Genomic DNA, 25,889 nt, shown 5'->3' with positions numbered 1-25,889 from the left:
GACAGCACCAGGCTTCAGCCTGGTCAGGTAAGTCCTGGAGGGGGGGGACCCCTTTATTGGGGGGTCCCCACTCCCCCAGGGCCCCTGGACAGGCTGACCGGTCACAGGGATGAATGCTTTGGCCGGGGGGACTTGTATAAAAAGTCTCCCCCCGGCTGTGGCATTACCCTGCTGGCTGGTTGTGCCTGGTTCTTAAAATACGGGGGACCCCTACTAATTTTGTCCCCCGTATTTTTGGAACCAGCCCCGGACCTGGAGCCTGGGGCTGGTTGTTAAAATTCGGGGAACCCCTAATTGTCGGGTTCCCTGATTTTTAATTACCGGCCCCGGCTCTTTCAGCCTGGTGCTGGTTACAGCTGTGGGGGGGGACCCCGCGCTGTTTTTTTTTTTATCCCCCCCTCATATTTTTTATGGGTTAAACGGGTTTTTAAACGGCAGTGTGAATGTGCCAAAAATGGCTTTTAAACGGTAATGACCCGTTTCAGCAGTGGGAAAGCAGCATAAAAGAAAATGCAAGGTAAAGAAAAAAATAATAAGTTCACATAAATACAAACATCTATTGTGTTTATAATGTGGACAGGATGCAGACATAACGCTTATCATCTATATATATGTCTAGTGTCTGATTGTGTGACTCCGAAACACTGCCATCTGTCGGCAGCGAATTAAACTACATATCTTTCTCTCTTACACATGAACAAACCCAGAGGCAATCACAAGGTAGAACTAGCTTTCGAAGCATTTGCTTCAAGCGGGCTTACTAGTACTGCATAAATTACTAATGGTGGTTATAAAGACACTCTCAGTTACAGTAGCAGCTAATTGTTATCATTAGCATGTATTATGGACCAGCAAGATATTCACCTCCTATACAAGACTGTATGCTTGTTGTGGTTTGCATGAGCTGCGTATTGGCATGCTCAGTATAAAACTTCACAGAAAAATGGTGTTCAAAATATTACTAGATTCTAAAATCACCAACGCTCCCAGTCTATACGGGATGTGTTTAGCAGGCAGATGATTGGTATGCTGTTGTCCAAAACATGTCACTGTGATCTGCAGATTATTAAAGGTGCTGGTGATCGCAAGTATGCTGGGTAAGGTTTTTAGGGTTGGTGGGGGTTAGGTATTCAAAGGGGGGTCCCTTTTGGGGTCCTTGGGACCAAGATTGAGAACCACTGCTCTACAGGTCAAAAAAAAGTACTGCTGCAAAGGTAATATAACTAGTCATCTGGTTGCCCTGCTTTCTAGGGTTTCTTTTGGTCCAATATTTTAGTATATCTGAGATACAGGGGGAGATGTACTACAGCGGTACGTAGTGTGCTCCTATAAGCTTTTCCTGCTTCGCTTATTTACAGAGGCAAAGTAGGAAGCAGTACCGACGAGATGTTTTATCATCTGTTCCTGCTGTGGTGTATGGGTAACAAGGCCTGCAGCTCTAGAAATGGATAGCTGCAGGTATTGGAACGGTCAGTGCTATGGACTACTCGTACATTGCCCAGCATATCTTCTAGATAGAAGCGCTGACATAGGGCCCCTGTCATTTAGCACACATCTCCGCCATCATACATGAGGCAAAAGCAGTATCAGAGCACATAACGTATGCTGATATCACTTCTCCCCCATAACGCCACATATTACATATACCCATCAATACCTTTAGTGCAAATAAAGAACACATTTGTTTTACAGGTTGCAAATGGTACATATTGTGCCTTTAGTTACAAAGAAAATGATTAAAAGGATCAGTCTCAGTAAAACAAAAGAAAAGAGGAACATTGGCGGATGACAGTAGGCTAGGAACACTGCAATTGATGAAACAGGTAAATTAGAGTAAAATATTTCAGATTTTACAATATTAAGCCTCGAGCACTTGGATTTCATCCAAGAGAGGAGGAAAAACGACGGTGAGATAAATTTGTGAACAACTGAAGTGAAAAGAAAATGATGAGTAGAGTTAAGCAGTATCTGCATACAAATGGCAACATGGTGTTTGATTAAAGATGTCTAGAACAAAATGTATAGAGTACAAATCAAGGTGGACTACTGTGGTAAAGGCAAATGCGGAAAGGAAGCAAGGAATAAATCCTGGTATTAAGATTTTGCCAAAGAATCCACAGACCGAACTCATTTATCTAGTGTTATACATCACACTAACATGGTGACTGAATTAGCTGCGGGGTGCAAGGAAAGGATATTCAACCAAATAGCCTTTTTGCCACGATGAACATTGGGACTCACGCGTGGAAATTCACTGATTCCGCATAAACTACAAAATGAATGGGCGTTTTCCCCGCATGCAACCTGATTATGAGGTTCCTTTTTGCGGACTTTATGGTTTAGTCCATTTTTGGGCACTCATGCACATGGTATTCAATGCTAACTGAATACCACAAACATTAGCTGTGGATTTGAATTGAATACCCCCCTTAAAAACGATTTAGCAAATTCACATATCTGGACAAAACCAAGCTCTGTGGGGTGGATGCATATCTGGACATATAGAACGGGAACCGTGAGCTGGAGCAGGGGGCAGCATGCAGCCAAGGGCACGTATAGCTGGTATCGCCCCCTGGATGTCTCATCCAGTGTGGCCGCACCACCCGCACACCCATCCTCACGGCCATGCATTTCAACAGGGATCCCAAATAAGTTCATATTTTAACAGGCAATTTTTTTTCCATATTCATAAATCTTTCATGCACTACTATATCATTCATCAGAGTTCTCCTCTGAAAAACAAGGGTTGTAGCAGCCAACCACTTTGAATATGACTTAAGGATTTGTTACTCAAGATTGGAGGCAATAAACCAATACATTTATTGTACAAACCTAAAATGCACCCAAGAGCTGTATATCTATATATCTTATAAAATGTATGGTAAAGTTTAATGTCAGGTCATGTGAGTTATGCAGTCATTTTTACATTTTTCTGTCGGAAATGTCTGTCAGTGAGGAAGAGATATGTTTCTTCTCTGTGAGTTTATAGTTATGGAGTGATACACCTGTGGCTCAGTGATTTTGGTTACAGTTAATGATACAGGGGGTGTATAGGTCAATGGATCAACCCAATTTAGGTTGGCATACATTGGGTCGACCACTGAAGGTCGACTAGCCTTAGGTCGACATAAACCTAAGGTTGACAGGGTTGGAGGGTCAACATAAGTCTTAGGTCGATAATGGTAAGGTCGATAGTCAAAAGGTCGATGTTAGTTTTTACTTTTTTGTCCTGAATGTTGGCATAGTGGACACCGTCAAAGTGTACCGCATCCCTTTGCACGGCTCACTGCGATCAACACACTATTCTGTTCTCATGGCACGTCCCAATGGATGGTAGGGCATGAAATACCGGCTGTCGGCACGCTGTCTACAAAAAAAAAAACGTGAAAAACTCACGTCTACCTTCTCATTGTCAACCTAATGCTTGTGTCGACCTTCCAAGTCTGTCGACCTTAGCCATGTTGACCTATATGAAGAAATGTTAAACGCGCCTATTGTATGCATGCCGACTTGGCTCTTGATGTGCCGATTTATCGCATGTAAGAAGCCAGATGCGATACATCGTGGGTTCTAAACATCACACGCAATGTGCCGCTGGATGCTCTATGTACAATTTATCTTATGTCTAGCATGTCCAGTCCTCGACTGCAGATCAGATCGGACTGGATGTCAAAAAATAGGATTTTAATACCTACCGGTAAATCCTTTTCTCGAAGTTCTTATGGGATACAGGGAGTCGTTCATAACGATGGGGAAAAGAGCTTATCCGAAGGAGACAGGCACATATAAAAATTTATACAGGGTGTACTGGCTCCTCCCCTCTGCTCCCCTCCCTCTAGCTTCAGTTAAGTGAACTGTGCCGAAGGAGAAGAACAATATGAGAGGAATATGTGTATATTTACCGTGGTGAGATTCATCCAGCACACCCAACATTCAACATAACAGACCACATTAGCAACCCCATAACCTGGGAAGTCTAAGGGCCTAAGAACATGTCAACATGACAACTGTTTTGAACTGTGTTCCAACTGGAACAATGCATAGAATTATCACCTAAGTGACAATTTACACTCGTGGACCTTTAAGGTACACTATGTAAGATTAAGTTACCTAGGTAACCTACACCCTATGTCCGCCAGGAACAAGAAGGGTAGCAGAAGGACCCAGAATTGGTCCATATCTCACAAAGTGAGCAAGGCAAACCTCCGCACAGAGGCGGGTGCCCTGTATCCCATAAGAACTTCGAGAAAAGGATTTACCGGTAGGTATTAAAATCCTATTTTCTCTATCATTCTTATGGGATACAGGGAGTCGTTCATAACGATGGGGATATACCAAAGATATCAGGACGGGCGGGATTGTGCGGAACCTATTGCCGCAGCACCGCTTGCCCAAACTGAGTATCCTCAGTGGCCAGAGCATCAAACTTATAAAATTTGACAAAAGTGTGTTGGCCAGACCATGTGGCTGCTCTACACAATTGTAAGGCCGAAACTCCTCGGGCAGCCGCCCAGGATGTCCCCACGGAACGAGTAGAGTGAGCTTTCACCCCAACAGGCATAGGCAGCTTTGCTACCGCATAAGCCTGTTTAATGGTTGCACATATCCATCGTGCAATAGACTGCTTGGAAGCAGGACGTCCAATCTTTTGGGCATCATAAAGGACGAAAAGTCCATCAGTTTTACGAATCCTTGCTGTTCTCCTGATGTAGACACGGAGAATCCTTACTACGTCCAAGGACGTCGGCACCTCAGAATGAGGCCCACCAGCAGGAACCACAATTGGCTGGTTCACATGGAACGCAGACACCACTTTGGGCAGAAAACGCGGGTTAGTGCGTAATTCTGCCCTGTCCTCAAAGAATATCAAATAAGGACTCTTGCAAGTCAATGCCCCTAGCTCCGAGACCCTCCTAGCCGAAGCTAGGGCCAGTAAGACCACTGTCTTCCAGGTTAAATATTTCAGGTCAATTTCCTCCAAGGGCTCAAACCAGGAGGATTTAAGGAACTTCAGCACAACATCCAAGTCCCACGGTGGAGTAGGGGCCACAAAAGGAGGTTGTATATGCAATACTCCTTGCAGAAATGTCTGCACTTCAGGAATATTAGCCAGTTTCCTCTGGAAGAAAACTGATAACGCAGATACCTGCACCTTCAAAGAGCCTAGGCGTAGGCCGAGATCCAGACCAGCTTGAAGAAAGCTAAGAAATCTTTCAAGTCTGAACTCTGATGGAGAAAACTTTCCCTGTTCGCACCAACCCACATATCTTTTCCAGATATGGTGGTAATGTGCAGCTGTTACCGGTTTCCTTGCACTTGTCATAGTTCTGATGACCGAAGTGTGAAACCCCTTCTGAGTCAGGATCTGCCGTTCAACTTCCAGGCCGTCAAACGCAGCTGTTCCAAGGCCTGGAAGACGCACGGTCCTTGCATGAGTAGATCTCTTTGCAGGGGTAGGCGCCACGAGTCCCTTTGCAGACTTAGAAGTTCCGGGTACCACGTTCTTCGTGGCCAGTCTGGGGCCACCAGAATCACCTCGGTTCCTTCTCTTCTTATCTTCCTTAGCACCCGAGCCACTAGGGGAATCGGTGGGAAGACATAGACCAGGCTGTTGAACGTCCACGGTATGGAGAGGGCGTCCACTCCTTCTGCCTGAGGGTCTCTTGCCCTCGAGAAGTACCTGGATACTTTCCAGTTGTTTCTTGATGCCATCAAGTCTACCAGTGGGGTCCCCCACCGAGCCACCAGAGAATTGAATACCTGGTGGTGTAGACTCCATTCCCCGGGGTGGAGCTCGTGGCGACTGAGGAAGTCTGCTTCCCAGTTGTCCACCCCGGGTATGAAAATGGCCGAGAGCGCTTGGCAATGACTCTCTGCCCAGGACAGGATCTTCGATGCTTCCCTCATACAGGGCCTGCTCTTGGTCCCGCCCTGTCTGTTCAGGAATGCCACAGTGGTGGCGTTGTCTGATTGTATACGGACCGCCTGACCGCTGAGGAGAGGGCCCGCCTTCAGAAGTGCGTAATACACAGCACGTAACTCCAGGCTGTTGATATGGAGGCGTGTTTCCCATAGGGTCCACTTGCCCTGAAAGGACTGACCCATGGTCACTGCCCCCCATCCCGTGAGGCTTGCATCCGTGGTGACTAAGACCCAATCCTGGATGCCAATCCGACGCCCTGCCAGCAGGTTGGGCGTGTGGAGCCACCACTGTAGTGACAGTCTGGTCCGAGATGACAACGCAATGCGCCGGTGCATCTGGTGGTGTGAACCGGACCACTTCCCTAGGAGATCGAGCTGGAAAATCCTGCTGTGAAACCTCCCGAATTGGAGAGCCTCGAAAGAGGCGACCATCTTTCCCAATAGGACAAAGCACTGGTGTACTGTCACCTGGGGGGTCCTTAGCAAGTCTGTGACCAGCCGCTGGATGTCCAACACCTTGTCCTGTGGCAGGGACACTCTCATGAGAGCTGTGTCCATCACCATGCCCAGGAACTGGAGTCTCTGTGAAGGGATCAGAGAAGACTTTGCCAGATTCAGGAGCCAACCATGGCCCGACAGGGTCTGTATGGTAACTTGTAGAGCTGTCTGTAGTTCCTGTGGCGACCGCGCCTTTACTAACAGGTCGTCCAAGTATGGTATCACACAGATACCCTTTCTTCTTAAAACCACCATCATCTCCGCCATCACCTTGGTGAATATGCGCGGGGCTGAGGACAAGCCGAATGGCAGTGCGCGAAACTGATAATGCTCGTTTAACAGCGCAAACCTCAGATATTTCTGATGAGGGGGCCATATTGGGATGTGAAGGTAGGCGTCCTTCACATCTAGGGACGCCAAGAACTCCCCCTCCTCCAGTGTCGCTATCACGGCCCGCAAGGACTCCATCTTGAATTTGGTTACTTTCAAGAAGGGATTCAGGGATTTTAAGTTCAGAATTGGGCGCACTGACCCGTCCGGTTTCGGAACTACAAATAGGTTCGAGTAATAACCCTGCCCCCTCTCTAGGGGAGGGACCCGGGTTATAACCTTGGCCTGCACCAGCTTTTGGATTGCTTGCTGCAACACCACTTGGTCCTCTGGGGACGCTGGGAGGCCTGATTTGAAGAACCTCTGAGGTGGCTGAACTGCAAACTCCAGCTTGTAGCCGTGCGTAATAAGAGCCTGTACCCAAGAATTGAGGCACGAGGCTTCCCAAACCTGGCCGAAGAACGCCAGTCTGGCTCCCACCTCTGCCGGAGCTAATGGTGGAGCCCCACCGTCATGCTGCGGGTTTCCCTGCAGCTGCCCCAGATGGCCGCTCTGCGGTGGCCGAAGCGGAAGGCTTCCTGAATTTACCACGGGAGCCTCTTGCAGCGTTTGAACCACCCCTTGCTTTAGGGCGGAATTTACTAGCCCGAAAGGACTGCTGCTGGGAGTGAGCCTGAAAAGGACGCTTCGGCGCCTGTGTAGTGGATGGCAGGAAAGTGGATTTTCCCGCCGTGGCTTTAGAGATTAATTCGTCTAAATCACTCCCAAATAACCTGCCACCTGTGAAGGGGAGGTTTTCTACACTCCTTTTGGAGTCAGCGTCAGCTGCCCACTGCCGGAGCCAGAGGGATCTGCGCCCTGACACTGCCATGGCTGAGTTACGGCCGTTAATGGCTCCTAACTCCTTCTGCGCTTCACACAGAACTTTAGCAGTGTCCTGAATATGGTGTAATTTTTCAGACACCTGTGCAACTGTCATGTCGCCCAGAAGACCTTCCTGTATCTGGGAGGCCCACGTGTATATGGACTTGGCCATATATCAACTAGATAATACAGGACGCTGACACGCGCCACTAGCAGTAAAAATGGACTTCAAAGTGTTTTCAACCTTTCTGTCCGTGGTGTCTTTAAGTGAAGACGACCCTGGTACTGGGAGTACCATCTTTTTGGCTAAGCGAGACACAGAAGAATCAACCTCTGGTGGCTCCTCCCACACCTTACGTCCCTCAGGATCGAAGGGAAACGTGGACTTAAACTTTTTTGCCACTTTAAACCTCATTTCTGGGTTATTCCACGCTGACTTGAATGTACTTTCCAGGTCAGCCTGCTCAGGGAAAACTACCTGTTGCCTTTTCTGAGTAGCAAAGAAGGTATCACCTGCTGTGGATTCAGCTAAGGGAAGGTCCAACACCTCCCTGATTGCCATAATCAATGGCTCTGTGCCCCGCAGTAGTGACTGTGAAGCATCAGGCTCGTCATCACCTGCGTCTGCATCATCCATATCATCACCATCATCCCCATCGTCAGCCCCGGAATCAGGGGTTTGAGAGGGGGTCTTTCTCTTACGAGTATCCCCAGGGGTGGGAGTAATTACATCCACTCTGGCAGAGAGGACAGCCAGCTCCCTTTGTACTCTCTGGGTCTGTGCTGCAGTAGCAGTTAACTGTGTAGTTACAGTTTCAAGCATGGTTTTTATACCTGTAGCCCAGGCTGGCTCCTGTGAGCTGTCCTGTGTGCTACTTTGCTGCCCAGTTAGTTGTGGGGGGACCCCAGTACTTTGAGGGGACATGCATGACTCACAAGTAACCTGTGATGAAGATGCTGGCACAAACTTATCACTGCACACCATACATGTAAGTTTCCTCACCATTGTGACAAACAAACAGTCTCCCCTCACACAGTGCGCACACACAGTGGATATGCAGTGTGAAATAACCAGATAAATACTATGTGTAGCCTTATCTGATCTGTACAGCTTAACAAGCCAGTGGGGTGGTGTACAGAGGATAATGGAGGAGACCAATACACCTGATAACCTTAGCTCTCCGATTAGAAGAGCTGGTAATACAGTACAGTAATCAATAACAGTACTTTACAGTGTAAGCAGGCAAGTGCACAAGTACACAAGCGCTGAAAACCTGAAGCTGTCTCTGCAAGCAGATTCCCTCTGATCCACACCGCTGAGGAGTGTCTGGAGCAGTATAATGGCGTTTCCAGCAGCCAGGGAAGAAGCAGGAAGCAGGTTTTGGCGCCCTCACAGAGCTGGTCTCACTCTGGGTAAGCTCCGCCCAGCGTAATGGCGCCGGAGCTTACCTGCGTTTTATACTGAGACTGACATTGGGGAATGTCCAAATCCTCTTTGGTAACTGCCCTGGACAAAACAGGAACTGTACCCTGTCTCAGTGTAGGCAGGGGGTTACGCGGTCCCTGTGCAGGGCACCGCCATACCGCCGCCATTTTGCCGCACAATAACCCGGGGACCCCACGGCGGGGGACCCCGGGGTAATACTCACCACTGACGTCTTCAGACTGGACTAGGGGTGTGCGGCGTGCCAGGGGTGTGCGCGCTGCAGCGCAATGCCCGCGGTAACATCACCCACTCAGGACGGTGGTCCTGTGGCAGGGACAGCTCGGTACCTTGAAGTGGCCAGCAGCTGAACCCTTCCCCTAGTCTCCCACGACGCAGGACTGCTGTTAAGTCCAAACAGCAGCCCCAAAATAATAAAGAAAATAAAACAGAAGAAAAACTCTCTGGAGCTCTTCCTGATGCGTGCTTCTCCTGAGGCACAGTTCTCAAACTGAAGCTAGAGGGAGGGGAGCAGAGGGGAGGAGCCAGTACACCCTGTATAAATTTTTATATGTGCCTGTCTCCTTCGGATAAGCTCTTTTCCCCATCGTTATGAACGACTCCCTGTATCCCATAAGAATGATAGAGAAACATTAAAATTTATCCTGACTTCCCTTGATTTCTCAGCCTAATCCGTTGGAATCGGGCCAAAGCGCACTAGTGTCTGGGGCCTTAAGAGCGGCCACAGTGTGAAGGACCTCAGGATCATTTGCATATTACATCGAAAGTGGTAGATTATCCTCCGTTCCCACTGTCTTTTTATTGTCCACATTGGTATTTACACTTGTCATGGCAATCAATAGATGCGGACATGTGTGAGAGATTAATACTAGTCCCCAAAGACAAAGACGGTCAGACAGAAACAGTTGGAATCCCAACATTTGGTTAGCATAATTCAAGGAGAATGTGATGATTAATTTGATATACAGTATGACACTTTTAGATCTGGGTGCAAGGTCTCTGAATCTGTACACAAAGTGCTATGTTGTAGCAGCCACAGCCTTTTTCCAATTACAGTTCTTTTCTGATCCATATACAGACTCATCCTAGCCATACATTAAGACAATGAGGGACATTTACTAAGATGGGAGTTCTATTTCACATGGGATGTTGCTATGGGCAACCAGATACTATCTATTATCTTCTAGAAGGTGCTAAATAAATAGTAATTAGATTCTGATTGGTTGCAGTACATTGAAAAAAAATACAGCCAAGTGAAAATTGCCCAGGTCATAATGACCCAACCTGATTGACGCCGGGTTAACAACATGCTACACAACTTAGAAACAGTTGCAAATGATGGCCTTTTTATAGATAAGGATGGTCAGGAAAAAAATGACTCTTAATATTAATAAACATTTTTTAGGAGAAAAGATTTGATACAACACAACAGATTTGTTTTGCTTTTCCAATGTCAATAGTCAGGGCTTCATAATAACCATTGGCTACACAATGTTTTATTTTATAATATCTAATTTGTCGTGATATACACATGATATGTGCTATTGTTCTAACTCAGCGGTGGGCAATCTCCGGCCGGCGGGCCGTATACGGCCCCTGGAGCCGGTCTATATGGGCCGCGCACCTGCCCGACGGCTGTACAGCGAGTCAAGAACTGGCGAAATCTCGCGAGAGCTACCGACCTCTCATGAGATTTCCCCTGTATGAGACTCCCTGCACAGCCGCCGGACCACTCAGACCGGCAACTCGTAACCTGTAAGGTTTTGGTTTTTTTTAAATGGCCCCCAAGGCATTATGCCTCAATGCAAATGGCCATCGGACCTCCAAAGATTCCCCACTCCTAACTCATCCATTAAAAAAAAAAAAAAAAAATCTAAAAAAATTTCCAAACTTGTTTGGTTTTACCCAACTAATCATTCAGGTGTGTCACTTAAGTGGTTTTATGTGGACCTAGTTGGACGTCTCAAGCACTGACTGGGTTAGAGTTTTGGAAATAGTAGTTTTGCAGGCTTGATATATTACTTGCGCATACAAGGCAGAAAACCAGTGAAAGATATTGGCTTGACCCACACAGGGGTGTGTATACTAGCACATCTGTGGTTTTCACCATCTGGAGAATTAAAGGTGCCCATACAAAATGCTTTTTTTTAGTGCAATACAATGCACGCTCCCGCACACAGCATATCGCACAGCAACAGAAAAGTCTGTACATCCTGTGCTTTTAGTACTAGATTGCATCGTATCTAGTACAAAAAGCATGCTGCTGTAGAACATTGTATGCTTTTTGTACTACATACAATGCAATATAGTATTAAAAGCACAGAGTTCATCACACCGTGTATGGGCACCTTAACAGCCTAACCGGACTGGTACTCAAGAATATGGATCAGGAGATTTACCAGGCTGAATGGACCATAGAAATAAAGACTGAAGAATATGGATTGGGAGATTTACCAGGCTGACTGGAAAGGAATTGAAGACTGAAGAATAAACTGACGAGCTGGACAGGGTTCTAAAGAATAAATCAGACGAGCTCAAGCAGGTTCTGAAAGACAAGGAGGAAGCTCAGGACAATCTCTACAACCAGCTAGGAAAGTATTGTACTGGCAATGTCTTGAGAGGAAATCAGTTATGCACCTCCCGAGGTCTCCTGGTTGGCTACCCGCTTCTTTTGAATGTAACGGAGCACTCTGGCCACCAGACAACATGGCGGCGTCCAGCAGGGAATCACCATTACTGAGTGCCTTGGCTCAGTGGGGAGACAAAGTGGCCACCGCTGAAAGCTCAGATGTCTACCCGATAGACAAAGGGGAATCCAAATGTCTGCACATGTCAGATCAACCAGTTGGGTTGGCATCTCACCCTTCCTCACCTCTCCCTCCCACAATCACGTGGTACATCCTCCAGCCATGCTCCCAACCGAGAGGTGTACCCCAGCTGTTTCCTCCTAATCACCTTGGTAGATCCTACCCCTCCCACACTTGCAATTAATGCCACCCTCCTACACCCAGAACCCATGGTTAACACACCCAAAAGGAACATTGTTATAATGTATGGCCAGCATCAGGAAAAGGCAATAATCAAGGGTCATACTGTATATCAAATGAATCAGCACAGCCGCATTGTGTTGAGACGGACATGCAATAAAAATTAAAAAAAAAGAAGACATCAACATTAAAGTTGTATGGGATTTGGTGGCTCACTCACTCCAGGGATCTCACGCTGCATTGGCACCATCAAAACTGCACAAAAACTAATTGTGCGACCAGTTGTTTTCCCTGGGAAGTTTAGATGGTTATTTAACTAATTTGTGAAATGATTTTGCGGAATTCTTTGTGGAAAAAATTATAAGATCAAACAATGAGAAAAGTGTCAGTCCAATGTACTGCTATGTACTTAAAAAAAGGTTCTCAGCCAACTCCTAAAAACCAGTAGCTTTGCACACTATTCGAATGACACAGTCCTGAGACAATTTGCAGGAATTTTTATTACATAAAACTTATGGGGTATTTAAATTTAGTTTTTTGGACACCCAAAGGAGCTATTAATCTGTTATGCCAATTGGGAGCAAATGCCTCAGCAGGGTGAAGAAATGCACATAAAGTCCTTCTTTTGGGTGCCCAAATGTATTTGCAGCAGTGTGCTCAGTAGTTTAGCTGATTTGGGCCCAACAAGCAGGAAAAGTATTGGACAACCAATACACTTGAATAGCTCCATCGTCCATTACTTAAGAGTGTGTAAAAAGCAACTAAATCCCCCCTTAAATGTATCTAGCAAACAAATATAGGATGGGTGCTGTGTTTGCAGATTTAACCCAAACCTTCCAGACTTAGTGGCTCCTGGACAGTGATGGGCAGGGGGAGTGCACACGGTGGTCACGCACTCTTGTCCTTTAGAGCCATGTTAAAGTAAACATTGTGAGTCCAGAATCACATAAGCTAACCACTTTGGATTAGTTAAATAGACTAGATTAATTTACAATACCTCCCCTAAAGCATTGTGTGTAGAAAGTCTCTAGCTTCAAGTGGTCAAACATAAACTCTTAAAGAGCAATAAAACATGACCACTACTGTTCCTACTACTACGTAGTTAGCATAGTAATCTGTTCTCCAGCTGTCTTGCATTGAGTCTATCCTTCTGCTCGCTACCCAGAACCAAGCAATCAGCCAGAGCAACAGCAACGAAGTGAGGAAGTAATTATACATACTACAAAGAAGCATAAGCATGACATTATCATCCATCATTCATTAACATTGTGCCAGTGTGTACGGTAAGTCCCCGATGGTAGAAATGTTTGAAGGAATGCCCATATCTCCACTGGGTACCCAGCCTAAGTCCATTCTGTTGGTTTGCCTGGACTAGATTTTTTTTTTAAAAGAAATAGGTTTGTCCTTGACATGAAGAAACAAAGAATGAAATGATACTTTTAATAAATAAAAAATGGAAAAAAGGAAATGATTGCGATTGGCTGGGGAACAATAAAACAACCAGTTAACTACCAATTTGGCTGATAAACAGCAGTTTAGAACAATATATAAATGCAGCCTACAAAGTGGTGGGTAATGTAAAATATATTAGAATGAACAAAAAAAACAACCATTAATTCAGAATGAGTTTTACATCATGTCATCAGATCTCCAACTACATCTATAAATAACTAATATATTGCAAATGCTGCAAAATGAGCTTTCCAATAGAATTCCTAAAATGGGAGATGAGGGAATTGTGATTAGAAAAGTAGTGATTTTGTGAACATCATCTACTCATGATCTCTTTATAGTGATAATATTTGTTTTGCTTCATTATCTAGAAGCTCAGAGGACACATTTTCTTAGATAGAGACAGATCAATATTACAAATTTGGTGATCGTGTTATATGGGACCTAATCTGTCATGGTTATGGCATTATATTTGTGATATAAAGACTAAATATACCTATAGATATATATTTTTGAAATATATATATATATAAAAAGATACATTAGATACAGTCATGTTAAAAAATAAAGTACTTGCAAATGTCATTTTCCATGACATCTAGTACAGGGCTTGCTAAGTCCTAATAAATAATAAATCAAATTTTACAAATACATATAAAGGACTGCAGTCATTATTTGTTCAACAAATAAATAATGCCAGCATGTCATATGTGAAATGTAAAGTACGCCATTACTGCTCAATAGCAGTAAAGGTGATTTTAGCCAGGCATAAATAATCATGCAGCCTTAAATATTATTCGGTCATAAGGAAGTGTTACATGCATATGTAAGTAGGTTTGCCAAAATATCCATTTTCAGGCTTGTGTTAACGCTTCTGAGGAAGGAACTGGCGTTCCGAAACGCGTTAAGCGTGGTACAGAGACATAAGGACATTGGTGACCGGACTTCAGCGTTAGCAGCTAAGGAGAACCCTGGACTGAGCCCCCCTTGGTACCGGACCAAGGGACCCAGAACAGAGAAGGACTCATCATACCAACCTGCATGCTGTATTGCCTGGGAACCATTGTTTTGTGCTCTTTTAACCGTCTACACTTTGTAAGTGCATCTTTTAGATTAAAAACCTTTTATACCTTACTGGTTCACTATGTCTTGTCCTATTATGTCTCCCCTGTATGCATATTAGGGGAGATCGTGTTGAATTCTACTGCAATACCGAGACCAACTTTAGTGTGAAAACGAAGTATATGGTTTTCTATCGGAGACCAACTCTAATGTGAAAACGGAGTTTATGGTTTTGTATCAATCCATTTGTATTGAAAGCTAATCACCTTTCATTGAACATAGCAATCACAGAGCGCTATTTTTCAGACACACTTCTTTCTCTGCTGTATGTCAGGCTTGTGTTAACACCAAGGAGAAGCAATTAGCAATGACTCTACCATCACTAGATGCCTGAACATATCCAAGAGCCCCTTGTTAGCATTGGATCTTCAAATACCTCTCCTTCATTGTCCTATGATCTTTTCCCTACAGTTTTTTAAATATGAATTCGTTCTATTGTGTGTTATAACATTTCCCTGCACTCCTTCAATTTTTTCTTGTAGGAAAAATCCTATAAAAACTATTGATAATAATATTGAAGGGAAAATGTACAGGTGTTGGACCGCAACAGACTTAACGCAGTCAGGGCAGCCGAGAGTAATGCACGACCAAGGGAAAATTGTGGGGTGTGGCCTAATCGCCAGAGGTGTGGCCACCTCCTGTGATTAGGCTACGCCCCAAACATTTTTAGAGGTGGGTGAAAAAAACCCAGAGGGGGAAGGAGGTGTTATTTACCTCCCCCCTCAGCAGCAGCACACACCTACGGTATGTGCTCTCACGCTGTGCGTGAGATGCTCATTCTGAGCCTGCTGTCTTTACAGCACATGCTGTAGGTGTGTGCTGCTGCCGCCCGGGAGGGACGGAGGGGGTCGGACCTGGGCCCCCGCCAGGCCCCTTCAGCAAGCCCGAGTAATTAGTACCAGCTCCCCCCCTCTCTCTGCAGCCCTGAATTAAGCATATTACCCAATAAGTGCTGGCATCGGGGAAAAGCACCCCGTATAAGGGCTAATAGGCTAGCCCCTGGCAAAGCTATTAGGAGCGGTAAGTTACCTATACTACAGTACAAGGATATACCCCTTAGGCTATGCAATGTAGGCCCAGTTCCTTTGCCCACTTTTAGGATGCTTATTGCAACATTCCTGTAGCCTAACAATACAAAAGGATTCTCAGATTATGGATACTGAGGAAACATCCATTCATTTCACACATGTGCCCTCCGATTTGGGCACATCTCCCAAAACATTCATGAAATTCAATGCCTTTTCTCCACAGAAAGAAAGTGGATCAAACATTAATAACAGACATACTTGAATTCCCATAAGATGCATTCGGTATGGTTCATTACTTAGCTACACGCTAGTTTTTCATAATGTATCTTACTATAAACTTAAGTGTACATAGAATTTCTCCACTATTGGTCTAGAACCTCGGCTGTTGAACCTTTTGCTCAACTTGGGTGGCAAAAGCTGCCCTAAATTCTGAGTACTCAGAGTGAATCACGAGTTACTGAGGAGCTTCAACTTTGTTTTATCACCATTTTTATTGTATTGCTTTTTAATTAAGTGTATACCTTAAAAACGAATACCCCTTTTTCCGCTATACAAGCGGGGTCACAACTGGGATTTTGTACCTGTGGGCAACCTGACTTGCAAACCCTTTCCCAATAGCGTTGAGACCGGGCATAATGCCTGGCGGGTGAAGCCATCGGGATGGCTGGGATGCGCTCATCTCCCAGCGGCAGCTTTTACACTGCAGTGAACGGGACCCGGATCACATCGATCCAGATTACCAGTTTCCACTGCTCCTGAACCCAGAAGCATCCCAGGTCCAACCCAGGTAATTATCTGGGTTGGATTGCCATACACTCGACCCGGGATGTTTCCTGTGGACGTGTTTCTACTAGCAAAAAACACGGGCCAATGTGCGTCCCCAAACAAAATGCTGGGATATTTTTGCTAGGGGAAAAGGGGTATTATGTCACATATAATACTATATGAATGAAGGCTGGAAATAAGAGAGTTTATTTCATCCTTAGGAATTAGATTTTTTTTTCCAAAGAGTTAATAGTGAAAAATAAATATAAGTGTGAAAAATAAATATAAGTATGAGAATTATAACGTATGATCATCACAATTTAAGAAGTGTATACATAAAGGCTTTTGCTCCTATTATGTAATTAATGATCAATACAGTACGGATGGTGTAATATTTAGCATTACTGCCTCAGGTCATGGGTTCTATTCCTACAACTGTGCAGCGTTTGTATATTCTCCCCGTGCTTGCGTGGGTTTCCTCCGGGTACTCCGGTTTCCTTCTACAACCCAAAAATATACTGGTAGCCTAATTGGCTGTCAACAAAATTAACCGTAGAAAGTCTGTGTGTGTGCATGTATATGTGGTAGGGAATATAGATTGTAAGGTCCACTTGGGCAGGGACTGATGTGAATGTACAAATTCTCTGTACAGCGCTGCAGAATATGTGTGCGCTATATAAGAAACTATTAATAGATAATCAATAAAAAAAAGCCAAATTTATATATACAGATGTAGCCACTCTCATTGCTACTGGATCACCCGCTCGGTCATGCTTGTCGTTTGCAGCTATAGCACAGAATTGCCACGCTGAATATCTCTGCTCAATATATTATATGTATACACACACTCCCACAACAAAAGTCCCACTGGTTAGGTAGTAATGATTCAAGACACATATGTTGAAAGGAAAATCTATCAATTTAATCTCTCTTATATACAATAAAAATAAAATATATGACCAAAAAAATGCACTTTTATTACAAACTCTCTATTTATATGTAAGGATTTCCACACAAAAAAAACAACAGGGTGATATAGAGTAGTGTTAACATTAGGCTTTTTTAGCAGGGTGCCATGCCGTGCTTGATTGTTAAAGGCCCTACTTAAACAGCCTGCTTTTCCGTCACTATGGGAATATATTAAGAGCACATGCGCACAGCATATATTCAGAATAAAGAGAGCACTTGGGGGAAACCCAGCACCTATGTAGGTGACGGCAGGCACACATGCAGGGGGGGGTTTCCGAGCACCTAGAAACACCCCCCTCCCCCTGGCCGCCGATGTATTGATAATGCCAGTTCCAATGTTTATTTTTCCCCGAGCATCGGCAAGTCAGCTGGTGAGCGCTCGCTGCTCTGGCTCCCTCCTCCCTGCTGCTGCGGCTGCTGTGTGAGGTGAAGATGCAGCTGCTGGCAGGCAGGGGGACCAGCTCCTCTCAGGCTGATGTACTGTAACTTACAGCCTGAGAGGTGAGAGACTGAGGAGCACATCATCAGGCTTTCTTAAGTGAGTCGGGGAAGGAGCGGCCAGCAGGTTTGTGTTCACCGTATTTATGGTGGGGGGATGCAGTCAGTTGCTTGCGATCAGCAGCATTTGGCACTCGGCAGCAGAGGTGGGGAAGGGCGTAAATTAGCTGCTGGAGGAGTTAGGCAGTATCTGCAAGGGAAAGACAGTGCTTGCATGTCTATCCTGATAAAATTGCAGGATTTTGCCTATAAATAAAGCCCTGTTTTGCACACATCGCTCAGCACACATCGCAGGTGCTGAGCAGCGATGTATGCTGAGCGATCCTCGCTTCAGCATGTCGCTCAGAAGGGGCTGCCATGTGTTCCCAGATTTATTGTTCTCACCCCTACTAGTGCCCAAACCTGACCCTAACCTGTGCAGCATACTAAGGCTCAGGATGATGGCTGTTGGTATATCAGCGTGGCCAATATGATCTTTTTTAAGTTCTGGGGCCGGTGTTTTGACAGTCGTTGGGATGCTGGCATCAGTATAGTGAACACCGGCATCTCGGCCGCATCCAATTTGGAAACCCCCCTTTTATAAATCCTGCTTTTGCCCCTGGACGGAGCCCAGCACCTCTACAGTGATGGCCGTCCTGCCGCACTTAAGTTGCATAGTATTCTGGCTCAAGGAAGAAGTGGGAAAGGACCCGCACAGCTGAAACAATTATTTGATTGATATTATTGTAACCAATTTATTGTGACCAACATAAAAAACCACTTAGTCTAAATGCCGGTGGTTATATGGTTGGTGGTGCGCCCAGCGTTCAGTAACAATAACTGAGGGTGGGTTTGTTTTGTATTCGCAAGAAGCAAAACAAAAGAAAGTAAACGCTTTTTGGGCGCACTCTTTGAAAATATGATGTATATTAATTAATATTTAAGACATAACTTTTAATGTGGACTTGTTAAGATATAATGGCATGACGCATGAGTACAATAAAAATTGTTCTGAGTCTCTTGTTTGTTTTTGTTGTGTGGTACTAGTGTATGAAAATTACTGATACAAATATCAATTTTTAAAGTTTACCACACGTATAATTTATCATTTGTTGCATGTGATCATCAAAGGTATAATAACCAGAGTGACCAAAGGTGGCAAAAATGAGTTAGTAGCCCCAAACTGTTACACAGGTTGGGGTGTCAGCAACCCCACGTTACGGGGTGGCTCTATAAGTGAGCTAAATAATAGGTACAATTAATGCCTGTATTGGCCAACAAAATTTATTATAATTGAAATCGAGCAGTAGGCGGCTCCTGTGCTGTTTGTCTGTTGACTGGAATACCTAGGGATAGTACCACACCTGGACTTCTCCAGGGGTCACCCACCTGGATACTGCCCTGGCCCTTCACTGCTTGGCTTCCAAGTTCGAGACGGGTTTGGGCACACCAGTGAGGTATGGTGGTATACTTATTGTGAATTGTGTCACGACCCAACAGCCCAGGTTAACTGCTGGATAACATCCAAAAAACAGGAAATAAACCCAAATAATTTGGGACAAAAAGGCAAAAGATTTAAGTATATGTCAACAACTGTATCAGGTACCAAAAGCGTATAGTTTACAAATAAATCATTCGCAGCAAGTAGTAAGGAAAAAATAATAATAGTAAGCTGGATGACAGGTTTGCTATAGCTAGATTATTTAAGCGGCTTTAGTTCCAGTGTCTGTGTCTCACACTTTTGTTACCATATGCACATGATTTGGTTACAACTGCAAAAAAGATTAGTCATTGGTATTGATACAATTTGTTTGAAGGTCTGACATTAGGTCACAGTGTAACCATAAGAGCAATGTAAATGAGCTTTGATCCTCCAGAGGCACTGTGATTTGCTGGCAACCGATAGCTAAGTGCAGGTATTTGGACAATACAGCCTAATCACTCAAAAATTGAGCCTGGATATAGTGACTGATATAATAAGTGTCAGATACAGTCAATTTATGCAACTTAAAGAGCCTGGCGTTAAACAGACAAAAGAATACAGGTATAATACTGGCATTCGTTAGTGGAGTGTACCACAGCTGAAGATCCAGACTGTGGCAACTCCTGTACCTTATCCTCTAGCGTGCCGGCTGGGGGGAAGGATCCAGAGAGCCCGATATCTGAGGTGGTGAAAGCTGTCCGTGGCCGAGATGCGGCTGGAGAAGTGCGGCGATGCGTCCTAATAGCTGAGTGAACGCCGGCAGCGGCTTGTAGTCACTTCAGGTGCCGCCGTATCTCGCGGCGGGCGTCAGGATGCGTACTTGCGGTTTGGAAATCAGCTGTATGCAGGGGGATTGGGAAGGGAGAGCCAGGTCCGTCTTGCTCGAGTGGGGGTAACGTGGGGCGCCTGCTTGAACACGTGTTTCGCCTCCTTGGCTTCTTCATGCAGCGCCATCTTGTTTGAGGGCAACTGCCCTTTATTCTGATTCCGGACCAATGGTATTGGATAGTCTCTGATTGACAATTTTGACAGCCAATGGGCTGTTTGCTGGTGTCTGTGATTACAGATTTGAGAGTTTAAGCTGGTTTATCGCTTTTAAAGAATGTTTCTTTTGGTAGATTCCAGCGAGGAATTGCATGCTGTGTTTATACAGGGAAAGGAATATATAATGTAACAATTTGTGATTATGGTTTTTTATTCTATACTTATTATTTTTTTTTTTTTTTTTTTTTTTTTAATAATTTTTTATCGGTTTTTATTAATGGTTGTTTTGTGTTTTTAAGAGTTTATTATTATTTGATTAATTTTTTAATCTATTCCTCTTAGTATTAGTGACATACTAACAGTTGAGGAGAAAGGACAGACTGTTGTCCTTGAAGAGATATATTAAAATTTGGATTGGTCTAAGATGCCCTGGTTGAGATTGTGGAGGGAGGGGTATAATCTGTGGGGAAGATATACAGAGGTTGGCAGGATTATGATAGCAACATAGAGGGGCCTGATTCAGCAATAGGCATGAGGCATGGAGAGAGCATGATTGAGCCAAAACTGCTCTTGTGAAGTATAATAGAAGTTTAGCTGGGACATTAATTATGCTTCGGGCCTCCAATGGGGAACATGGCGTGAAGTGATTGGTAGCTTGATTATCGATTGGTGCACTGTGACTGGATTCGACATATTGAAAGGTGCACTGTGTATACTGGTGAGTTAGGGACTGTTTACATAGGAGAATATATATATATATATATATATATATATATATATATATATATATATATATATATATATATATATATATATATATATATATATATATATATATATAGATTGTTAGATGAATAGATAATTTGCACCCAAGTGATTGGGACAGTGATGTAGATTGTGGGGCGACCGATGTAACGGAGTTAGGTGGGATGTGATCCCAGATGTGCAATTGTTGCTGGATGAAATTGCATGATTACATGCATGTGAAAAAACGTGAAAAAACTCAAACTAAAAACATTCAAATTAGTGAAAGGGTGAGTGATGGTGGGGATGAAGTGATATCGCTATGATATGGGTGGGATGATACCCACCTAGAATAGATGAAGTGATTAGGAATTAAGTTGGGTGATCACTTGTAGCTGGTGTTGTAGATTGGTTGGATAATATGGGACTTTGATTAAGATGGCAAACCTTTGGGGTGGGTCAGAATGGTTACCATGACACTTTAGGTTGGTTTAAGAAAAGACCCATATTTAATGTCCTCATTTAGTCCATGTGGGGCTAATGATCCCAGGCGAAAAATCCATTTACTCTCTTTTTGGAGTAATGTCACATTAAGGTCTCCTCCTCTTTGGCCCAAATGGATCTGTTCTAGACCACAAATGGAGAATCCCTTTGGTTTCCCATTGTGGGCTCGGTAGAAATGCCGGGCCACGGTGGTAAGTTGTTTCATTTTTGAGATGTCCGTGGGGGCGTTTCGAATATTGCCCAAATGTTCCAATGCCCTTGACTTCAACATGCGCGAGGTCATTCCTACATAGCGCATGTTGCATTCACATGTGATGCAATATATCACATTTTTACTTTTGCAATTGAAATACTCTCTGATTGGAATAGTCTGACCGTGTTTGTCCAGTATCTCTTTGGTTTTATTGATGTACTGACAAACCTTGCAGTTCCCACATGGATAACTGCCTTTGGGTAAAGTTTCATTTGGTTCATTGATGTTTTTATGGACCTTGGGTAACATATAAAAGGCCGCGACCTTTTATATGTTACCCAAGGTCCATAAAAACATCAATGAACCACCCGGACGACCTATAGTGTCAGGCAATGGTGCCCTCATTGAACAAGCCTGTATTTTTCTCGACACACACTTAAGAAAACATGTACTCTCTTTACCATCATATACACAAGACACAGCAGATGTGTTAAGGAAACTCAATGAAATACACCTGGATGATGATGAGTACTTAGTGAGCATGGACGTGGAGTCACTTTATACAAGCATAAAACACGATCTAGGTATCGAAGCAGTCAAGTACTTCCTTGCAATGGAAGAAACTGATGACTTCCACAGTTTCCTATTGGAATTACTGGACTTTGTCCTCAAGAAAAATTATTTTATCTTCAACAGTCGGTACTACATCCAAGGGAGAGGTACTGCTATGGGCGCGGCCTGTGCCCCAACATACGCTAACCTCTTCCTTGGATGGTGGGAACGTGAACACGTGTTCAATGACAACTACCCCGTCTATGAAAGCAGTATCACCACATGGATGAGATACATAGACGATATCCTCCTGATCTGGAAGGGTTCTGAACAGTTGTTAACTCAGTTTGTGGATCATCTGAACAAGAACTCATTAAACCTAAAATTAACATATGAACACAACTACTCAAGTATCACATTCCTGGACTTGAGAATTTACAGAGGGGAAGGCAACAAAATTGAAACTGAGCTCTTCAGAAAAACCACGGCCACCAATACTCTACTACACCAATCCAGCGCTCACTTCCCACCGACAATAACCAACATTCCAAAGGGTGAATATCTAAGACTAAGACAAAACTGTTCAAGTGACGAAGTATTCAAGATTAAAAGCAAAGAACTTGCTGAGAGACTTAAGGTTAGAGGATACTCCAACTGGTCCATAAAAAAAGCACAACATAGTATCCAGACAACCGATCGCTCTAAAATCCTATTTCAGAAGGCACAAACTCCGCCAAAAGCCACAGATAAGACCATCAGATTTGTAGGGAATTTCTGCTCTGAATGGCGACAAATAAAAAGTATCATTCAAAAACATTGGCCTATAATCATGAGTGATGATGACCTTGCAGTCAATCTTAAACCCACCGTGGATATGAGCTGGAAGCGGGCCCCAAATCTGAAAGACCAACTGGTACGGAGTCATCTCACTCGAGAGAAATCAAGACCAACTTTACCCAAAGGCAGTTATCCATGTGGGAACTGCAAGGTTTGTCAGTACATCAATAAAACCAAAGAGATACTGGACAAACACGGTCAGACTATTCCAATCAGAGAGTATTTCAATTGCAAAAGTAAAAATGTGATATATTGCATCACATGTGAATGCAACATGCGCTATGTAGGAATGACCTCGCGCATGTTGAAGTCAAGGGCATTGGAACATTTGGGCAATATTCGAAACGCCCCCACGGACATCTCAAAAATGAAACAACTTACCACCGTGGCCCGGCATTTCTACCGAGCCCACAATGGGAAACCAAAGGGATTCTCCATTTGTGGTCTAGAACAGATCCATTTGGGCCAAAGAGGAGGAGACCTTAATGTGACATTACTCCAAAAAGAGAGTAAATGGATTTTTCGCCTGGGATCATTAGCCCCACATGGACTAAATGAGGACATTAAATATGGGTCTTTTCTTAAACCAACCTAAAGTGTCATGGTAACCATTCTGACCCACCCCAAAGGTTTGCCATCTTAATCAAAGTCCCATATTATCCAACCAATCTACAACACCAGCTACAAGTGATCACCCAACTTAATTCCTAATCACTTCATCTATTCTAGGTGGGTATCATCCCACCCATATCATAGCGATATCACTTCATCCCCACCATCACTCACCCTTTCACTAATTTGAATGTTTTTAGTTTGAGTTTTTTCACATGCATGTAATCATGCAATTTCATCCAGCAACAATTGCACATCTGGGATCACATCCCACCTAACTCCGTTACATCGGTCGCCCCACAATCTACATCACTGTCCCAATCACTTGGGTGCAAATTATCTATTCATCTAACAATCTATATATATATATATATATATTTCTCCTATGTAAACAGTCCCTAACTCACCAGTATACACAGTGCACCTTTCAATATGTCGAATCCAGTCACAGTGCACCAATCGATAATCAAGCTACCAATCACTTCACGCCATGTTCCCCATTGGAGGCCCGAAGCATAATTAATGTCTTAGCTAAACTTCTATTATACTTCACAAGAGCAGTTTTGGCTCAATCATGCTCTCTCCATGCCTCATGCCTATTGCTGAATCAGGCCCCTCTATGTTGCTATCATAATCCTGCCAACCTCTGTATATCTTCCCCACAGATTATACCCCTCCCTCCACAATCTCAACCAGGGCATCTTAGACCAATCCAAATTTTAATATATCTCTTCAAGGACAACAGTCTGTCCTTTCTCCTCAACTGTTAGTATGTCACTAATACTAAGAGGAATAGATTAAAAAATTAATCAAATAATAATAAACTCCAAAAAAACTTAAAAACACAAAACAACCATTAATAAAAACCGATAAAAAATTATTTAAAAATAAAAAAAAAAACAAAAATAATAAGTATAGAATAAAAAACCATAATCACAAATTGTTACATTATATATTCCTTTCCCTGTATAAACACAGCATGCAATTCCTCGCTGGAATCTACCAAAAGAAACATTCTTTAAAAGCGATAAACCAGCTTAAACTCTCAAATCTGTAATCACAGACACCAGCAAACAGCCCATTGGCTGTCAAAATTGTCAATCAGAGACTATCCAATACCATTGGTCCGGAATCAGAATAAAGGGCAGTTGCCCTCAAACAAGATGGCGCTGCATGAAGAAGCCAAGGAGGCGAAACACGTGTTCAAGCAGGCGCCCCACGTTACCCCCACTCGAGCAAGACGGACCTGGCTCTCCCTTCCCAATCCCCCTGCATACAGCTGATTTCCAAACCGCAAGTACGCATCCTGACGCCCGCCGCGAGATACGGCGGCACCTGAAGTGACTACAAGCCGCTGCCGGCGTTCACTCAGCTATTAGGACGCATCGCCGCTCTTCTCCAGCCGCATCTCGGCCACGGACAGCTTTCACCACCTCAGATATCGGGCTCTCTGGATCCTTCCCCCCAGCCGGCACGCTAGAGGATAAGGTACAGGAGTTGCCACAGTCTGGATCTTCAGCTGTGGTACACTCCACTAACGAATGCCAGTATTATACCTGTATTCTTTTGTCTGTTTAACGCCAGGCTCTTTAAGTTGCATAAATTGACTGTATCTGACACTTATTATATCAGTCACTATATCCAGGCTCAATTTTTGAGTGATTAGGCTGTATTGTCCAAATACCTGCACTTAGCTATCGGTTGCCAGCAAATCACAGTGCCTCTGGAGGATCAAAGCTCATTTACATTGCTCTTATGGTTACACTGTGACCTAATGTCAGACCTTCAAACAAATTGTATCAATACCAATGACTAATCTTTTTTGCAGTTGTAACCAAATCATGTGCATATGGTAACAAAAGTGTAAGACACAGACACTGGAACTAAAGCCGCTTAAATAATCTAGCTATAGCAAACCTGTCATCCAGCTTACTATTATTATTTTTTCCTTACTACTTGCTGCGAATGATTTATTTGTAAACTATACGCTTTTGGTACCTGATACAGTTGTTGACATATACTTAAATCTTTTGCCTTTTTGTCCCAAATTATTTGGGTTTATTTCCTGTTTTTTGGATGTTATCCAGCAGTTAACCTGGGCTGTTGGGTCGTGACACAATTC

At 43.9% G+C, this 25,889-nt stretch overlaps 1 protein-coding gene and 1 pseudogene across 1 annotated transcript in view; both read right to left on the bottom strand.

Annotated features, from left to right (window-relative positions):
• The window catches only part of ZNF407 (zinc finger protein 407), a 514,700-nt gene that overhangs the window by 479,214 nt on the left and 9,597 nt on the right, over positions 1-25,889 (bottom strand). The window lies entirely within an intron of this gene.
• Positions 19,211-19,329, bottom strand: LOC146005997 (5S ribosomal RNA; annotated as a pseudogene).

The sequence above is a fragment of the Crinia signifera genome, chromosome 5, assembly GCF_055691185.1.
Source record: "Crinia signifera chromosome 5, ASM5569118v1, whole genome shotgun sequence".
NCBI classification, from domain to species: domain Eukaryota; kingdom Metazoa; phylum Chordata; class Amphibia; order Anura; family Myobatrachidae; genus Crinia; species Crinia signifera.
This window is presented reverse-complemented; position numbering and strand designations above follow the sequence as displayed.